The following is a 7,500-nucleotide window of genomic DNA, read 5'->3' on the forward strand; positions in this document are numbered from 1 at the left end:
TCTTCCGCAGGTCATGTTCCTCGATGCGATGAGGCTCTAACTCTGGTAGCATGTTGGGTTGACCATACAGGAAGGAACTCGGGGTCAGGATGGGTAGCTGAATGTCTTCATCCACGTAACTCAGTGGTCTGTTGTTGAGTGCCACTTCTATGTCCAACAGTATCTCTTGAAGTTCAGCCCAGGACAGCAGGCCATTTCCAATACACTTGTAAAGAGCTCCCTTGACGAGTCCCACCATTCTCTCGAATTGCCCTCCCCACCACGGTGCACGACTCAAATTGAACTGCCACTTGATCCCTTGGTAGGCGAGGAAATTCTGGAACCTTTCATCTTGCATCACTTGCTTGATCCACTGGGCGGCACCAACGAAGGTTCTTCCATTGTCTAAATACACCTTTTGCGGTCTTCCGCGTCGGGCGATGAAGCGCTTGAAACTCGCGAGGAATTCTTTAGTTTCCAAGTTGGGCAGCAAATCCAAGAACAAAGCACGTGTCAGGCTACAGGCGTACAGCAACACGTATGCCTTTCCTTCTGTCTTCGCGTTCTTACGGTACTTCAACGGTCCCGCGTAATCGACGCCGACGACTTGAAAGGGCGTTTGACCTTCAGTCTGATCCTTTGGGAGGCCTCCTTGGGGAGGGGATGAAAATGCTTGTGCTTGAAACCGCCGACAGCCGTGGCAAGTCTTCACGATTCTTTTGGTCAATCTTCTTAGGCGCGGAACCCAGTACAGCTCTCGAACCTTTGCCATGGTACTGACAACTCCCCCGTGAAGCGTTCCAAGATGAACTTGTGTTATGAGCTTCTCTGTGAAGCGCTGACTATCGGGCAAATACACCGGAAAATGCCCTTGGATTCTGCCTCGACATTCCAATACGCCGTCTTGGTTTGGTTGTAGATTCAGTTGCAACCGATCTTCTTGATAGTGCTTATCCGCTGTGGCTCTTGTCTGGACTCTTTTCACCCAAAAGATTCTCGCTTTGTTAGTTTCTTCGGTGGTCAGCGGCCCCTTTAGACTTCCTATCTTTTTTGAACGGACGTTGTGGACGAAACGCATTATCCACGCACAGATTCTCATCGTCTTCCAGTAGGTAAACTTCTCAAGAAGGGTGTCTAGCTCATCTGTAATTGCTATTGCCACAGCAAAGACTTCTCGCGTTGCTTTCACTTCTGCCATTGATTCATCTGATGCCTTGGTCACAATATCTGGAGGCCAGCACGCTTTGTTGTTCAACCACTTCGGTCCGTTGCACCAAGAGGGATGGTTTAGCACTTCTCCACCACGGCTTCCAAGGTCAGCAGGGTTCTCCGAGATCCCTACGTGCCGCCAGATCACTTCTGAATGTGCTTGTATTTTCTCAACTCTGTTGCTCACAAACTGCTTATATGTGCCTGGGGATCTGATCTAGTGCAGGGCAACGGTGCTGTCGAGCCAGCAGTACTTTTCCATTAGGGGAAATCCATCTAGGGCTGAGGCCACGTTTGCCAAGAGATTCACCGCCATATGTCCAGACACCAATTCTAGCCGAGGGATCGTCAGTCCCTTTTTGGAGAGTCTCGCTCTCGCTGCCACAAGTCCCTGATTGACGCCTGACTCTTGAACGACTACAGCATACACAGCCGCGGCCACGCCTTTACCACTGGCATCACCAAAGGCGTGCAACTCGATTGATTGAATGTCCTCTTGATAGGCTGCTAAGGACCTTGGGACTGTAAGCTGCTCAGGAAGTCACTCCTCCCATCGGGTCCAACTCTGCATCAACTCTCTTGGTAGCTTTGCATCCCAGTTTAGCTTGGCGTCACACACGTCACGGTAGAGGAGCTTACCCCCCAACGAGATAGGAGAGGCCAGTCCCAATGGGTCAAAGATCCTCGCCACTTTGCTTAAGATTCCCCGCTTGCTAGGATCAGCCTTCTCTTGTGGAAAACTCACGCCGACTGTACCGTTTTCTTTGTCCCATGGCAAACCAAGCAGGGTAGCTCCTTGTCTTCCGGGTACGTTTAACTGCTCTTTTGCGTACGTTCCTTCCTCGATCGAGACTGGTTCTGACGCGGCTGATTCCAACTCTTTCACATTTGAATGCCATTTATGCAACTCGAAGGTGCCCTTGGCAAATACGTTCTGAGAAGCTGATTTGATCCCTTTTGCCTTTTCACTCGTAGGGCCACCACTGATCAGGTCGTCTACGTACAAGCTTCGTTCAATTTCGCTGACAATGTCTGGGTAGTTTTGTCTGCAACTCTCCAACAGGTGTTGAATTACGCCTCCCAGGAGGAACGGCGATGATGTCAGACCGAAGAGGGCTCTAGTAAACCTCAGCGTCTCCACTGTTTGGGTCCTTCAACCAATGAAATCTTAGGGCATCACGGTCTTGCTCTTTGATTCGGACTTGGAGGAAAGCTTGCTTGATGTCTCCTGTCACTGCAACTGAATGAAATCGAGAACGAACTAGGACACTCCAGAGCTTGTTTTGAAGAGGTGGGCCAGGATTTAAACACTCGTTTAGCGAGGGTGCACCAGAGTAGGCCCGTGCTGACGCGTCATACACTACACGAAGCTTGGTGGTTTCTGCTGTGTCACGTACCACTGCCTTGTGGGGGATGTAAAATTCGTGCTGCTCAGTTGCAGGTCCGCTAACTCTGTCGACTATTCCGGTCTTGATTTGGTCTTGGATCACTTGATCGTAACGCTCTATCGTTCCTTGGCTGCGTAGCTTCTTTACGAGGCCGGTTAACCTGCGAAGACTGCCTGCTTCGTTGCTTGGTAGAGGTGGGTGGTTCCCTTTCCATGGAAGGCTAGTTTCGTACCAACCCACCTTCGTCTCGTCTAAGTTGCTCCTTGAACTCGGAATACACCTCCTCTTGATCACCAGTTGCACAGTCCGCGAGTCCAAGTACGTCCAGTCTGCACAAGTTGTCGTAATCCACTGTTGATGTTTGAGTTAGGAACATTGGAGACAGATCCACTTCCTTGCCTGGTGGTTTTTTCGGCGATAGGCTCGTTCGCGGCTCCAATAAAAGGTGCTGTTTCAGTCTTTATCTTGGTGTAGTCACACACCCCCAAGATAAGGTGCACTGGAAGGAATTCATTTGAGTCCATATCGTCCATCTTCACTCCCTTTAAGTGGTCGTACCTTTTCAGGACCTGTTGGTACTGAGGGTTTTCCAGGGATAAAAGCTGTCTTTTGTTTACCAAGGTCACGTTCCTTTCGAGGAGGAAATCGCCCTTCAGTGAACTTATCTGGACCTTGAAGATCTCTACAGGCTTAGTAACCACTCCCATCATCATTTCGATCTGTCGTACTTCTCTTTGATGAGGACGAATCTTTAGGCGATCAAGTAACGCTGCTGAAGCGTACGAACTTCCGGCACCGGTGCCTAGCAACGCACGACACTTAACTCCCAGCACTTCCACTACGACGACCGGATAAATCACAGTTTGTCTTTCCATTGTAGTCGCTGTCATTAGCTGGTTACTAACGCTGTTGCAGATGGACGTGTGATGTCTTCTCTGACAAATCTGGCACAAGGAACGGCTCTTGCAATCCTCAGCTCTGTGTTTGCTTCCGGTACAATTGAAACCGAGGCGTTTGTTGCTGAGGACTTTCTTGCGATCATCGACGGTGACAACCGTTTTGCAGTCAACCGATTTGTGTTCTTGCTTTCCGCAATAAACGCATCCCCAATTTCTGCCATCTCTGTCCTGTTGGATTTGAAGATTCTTGTCACGCCAGGGCTTGTCACTTTGTTTAAGTTGGATCGGGTTTCTTTCTGTCCATTTCCGGAGTTCATCCACTAACTTTGGGAAATTCCATTCTCGCCAAGAATCGTCTGTTCGCACAAGATCCCCTCTTATCCCTGGCAGCTTGTCGATAGTCATCCGCACGTATCCATTCACCCCTCGCAGTTTCCCCCATTGTTTCCAACGATTGCACGTTGAAAAGAAGCTTCTCGTAGAAATCGTGGATTCTAGCTGGCTGTGTTCCACCAATTGTAGACAAAGACATGATGTTTTCCACGTACGCGTTCACGACTTCGCTTGTTTGGCCATACTTTCTTGTCAGGATGTTCTTCGCACGCTCGTATCCCTCTGATGAAAAGGGCAAGCCGTCGATTTCCGTTCGTATCTTGGGGTCTACGAGTTCCTTTAAGTAGGAGTACTTCGTCACGCCAGCTATTTCTGCCTTGTCGATCTCGGTTTCAAACTGACTCCAGAACCAGGGCCAATCTGTTAAATCGCCTCTAAACTTTGTAATAACAAGCTTAGGAAGCTTGGCGGTCTTCGCGTCTTGAGTCGAGGTCGGTTCCGTGGTCTTAGCTTGTTTTGTCTCCTCGATTTTCTTCGCATATGTTAACCTCATCTCCAGTTGTGTACGTTCAAACGCCAGCTGTTTTTGTCGATCTCGCTATGCCAGCTCCTCTTCGCTTTCCTTCGCTTGCATCCTTGTCTTATAATCCATTTGAACGAGTCTATCCGATAAATGCATGATCTCCACGTCAGCAGTTTCTTGTTGTTCTTTAACTGCGGCGCTCCATTCTGTTATCTCGTCAACCTGAACGCCACTCTCCAGTTTCGCTTGTTCGATTTTCGTTTTAACACTTTCAACCTTCTTCACGATCGCTCGCAGAGCATCCCGATGCCGTTCTATTCCTTCCCTGTTCGCTTTCTCGACGATTGCTTTGGTCGTCCCTTGAACAAACTTAAGTAGCTTTAGTTGCACGTCCAACTCCGAGGTCAACGCCTCCATTGTTGTGTTGTTTGAGCTTCTTGGCTGATTCCCTCGTTTTGTTTCGTTGTTTCCCGCTCACAGTCCCGTCGGAGGTGCCACTTTGTGTTGGGAATTAGATAATTGCCTGACAACACAATGTTTTTCCCGATAAACTCGCGCTAAAATCACTCACTCACGATAGAATTTTAAACAGATATATTTGTCTCTCACGATGTCCCGATCTCGATTACAACACACTTCGATTTCTAGAACAAAAGATACTGCAAATTGTACAATGTGTTCTCTGATTGGTTAAAGTTACTAACGATGACAGGTTCGATGCCTATCCCTTTCCGGTCAACTAAACAATCAAATTCTATACGCATTAAACATGTTTTGATTACGTAAACACACGATTTCCGACATATGGATTTGTTGGCCATTTCACAAATTGCAAATCAACCATCATCTGTATGGACTCGTTCTGGGATTAACTTTCAAGAAAAGGGAAAATTTAACCAGTAAATGGTACTAGGGGACTCGCTTTATTTGTCATCGATTTTCTCACGGAAACGTTGGTGTTTCTCTAGTGTGTAGCTAGGGTAGGATTTGTTCAAATTTCCAAAAGTAGATAATTAAAGAAAGGTCTATCCTTGCTAAATTCGATGGTTATCTATTTTATCGATTAGAATAAAATCACGTGACTTGAGAAATGTATTAGTTTGCATACCCTGTTGGGACTTAATATGAACCGATCCGGGTTTTAAGGGTTAAAAGTACGTATCAACAAGCTACTCCATACGATACGAATTTGGTGTAACAAGTACAACCCAGTTCGAAAAGGAAGAAGGTGAAATGATTTGCAAAGGCTGTGGTAAAGTGGGAGAATATGTTGCATGCAGTGCGCGAAGGTATCTTAGTTATCGTAATAAATCAGTGACTGTTTACCACATTGGTAATCACACATGCCCCGTCAAAGACAGTCTCCGAAAAAAGGACATCACGAGCATCGAACAAATTATACGGAATCAACCAAACATCAAGCCCTCCAAGGTACATTCGGCGTTCGTCATGTCCGCATTTCAACAGCAAATGGATTGGAACGCTGTCGAAAGAGAGGCCAGTGCTGTATTGGATAAGAAACGCGTATCCAACATGAAACAGAAACTGAAGAAGGATATAGAGCCTTTTGGCCACAACTTTGAGCCGACTGTCTCTTTTAAAGAGTATGCAGATAAAAACGACCCCTTATATGTGTACAAAATCAATGACAAGAGGGGAAACCCGGACATGCCATCTTTTGTCTTCAAGACAAGCACGACGAAAATGAAAATGGCATTAAACATGGACGAAAATGGGGACCATTTTCTGAGCAAAGAATTTTCTTTTTTTGACGGAAAAAGGAAACGGTGCAATGGGTTTATCACGCTAACAGCCAGTGTGTATCATCCCTTGCTTCGGAAGCAGATACCGCTGGCTACAATGGAGGTCGAAACCGAGGACACGGTAAACGTCGAACTTTTATGACGTTTATTTAACGGAGCCTTCAGGAAAGTGGCCGGTTCGGATAGTGCTAAATTTAACCCTATAGGTTGGTGTAGCCACATGGCAGGCGCAAATTTAGCGGGAATTTCAAAGGTTTTTGGGGATGACGCCGAAATTAAATCGTGTGAGTTTCACGTCAAAGACCACAGAAACAAAAAAGCTCAAAACTTGACAGTGAGAGCAGTGACGAGTTCAAACAACTGTGTGACAGGCTGTTACTACGCACAACAGTTGCTGGGTACCAGGCCGCCAAATCTGATATGGACTTAATATTTATTGGGGCCGATGATAGCAGGGCTTTCCTGACAAGCTGGGTATCGTGGTGGCATGAGCGCCGTGGGTTCATTTTCCGTGCGTTCACCAACCCCAGTGCACCGCAAATGAACCAGGCTGAAGTGATTCACGCCGGTTGGGCTCACCGAGACCGCGGCCAACATTTGTCTCTACTAGACGCATGTCAAGCAGACACGCGAGACGCTTTGCTGCTTGACATGGAGACCAAAGCATACTTGACCGGCGCTACACCCGGAGGAAAAGGTCCTTCGTTTGCTGACCGAGCACGTAAGCAATATAAAGCGGAAGTGCGGAGGGCGCAGTCAACAGGGAAGGAGATGTTTTCCTCTCCGGACGGGCTGCTCATTGATGCAGGCTCCTCACAGAAACCACCCTCGCGGAAAAAGAAGGCAACTAAATCAAAGGGTCCAGCTTTACCATCGCCACAGGTAACCAATCAAGGCGTAAATCCTCCGCCTACTTCGCAGCTGAGCTACCCTGCTACCCACAGCGCTGCCAATATGATGATATGATGCAGCCGCGGATGCAGACTTTACCTCAACCTCCTGTGTTTCCTCAATCGCCTGTGTTTTCTCAACCGTCTGTGTTTCCTCAACCCGCAAAGAATCGACTACCTTTTCCTCAGCCGCCTCGTAATGAGGAGGTAAAACAACGATACTTCTTGTCAAAAATAGGTGTCAAAATAGGTAATGGTTCTCGGGCAGTACACCACCGCAGCTCAAGCTTTATTTCTCTCGAACAACATATTAGGAGTACCCAATTAAATTTTTAAATGAATTGACCTTGTTTAGTAAAGTTTCAGTTGCGAGATATTTTTTGCGGAACAATCGAAAATGTGGTGGGTCTCCAGGGCCGTAGCCAGAAAAAAAATATGACTGAGGCAATGTCCGTGGTTAAATTATCTTCGGAAGTATTTTAAGGGTTTATGATGAGTACGTATTAAAGACAACAC

The 7,500-nt window shown here is 47.2% G+C and overlaps 1 protein-coding gene and 1 pseudogene across 1 annotated transcript in view; both read right to left on the bottom strand.

Moving 5' to 3' along the window:
- The window catches only part of LOC137981617 (uncharacterized), a 4,874-nt pseudogene extending 715 nt beyond the window's left edge, over positions 1–4,159 (bottom strand).
- LOC137976337 (adenosine receptor A3-like) overlaps positions 1–7,500 on the bottom strand; it is a 60,288-nt gene that overhangs the window by 26,103 nt on the left and 26,685 nt on the right. The window lies entirely within an intron of this gene.

Source organism: Montipora foliosa, chromosome 1 (assembly GCF_036669935.1).
Source record: "Montipora foliosa isolate CH-2021 chromosome 1, ASM3666993v2, whole genome shotgun sequence".
Lineage (NCBI taxonomy): Eukaryota > Metazoa > Cnidaria > Anthozoa > Scleractinia > Acroporidae > Montipora > Montipora foliosa.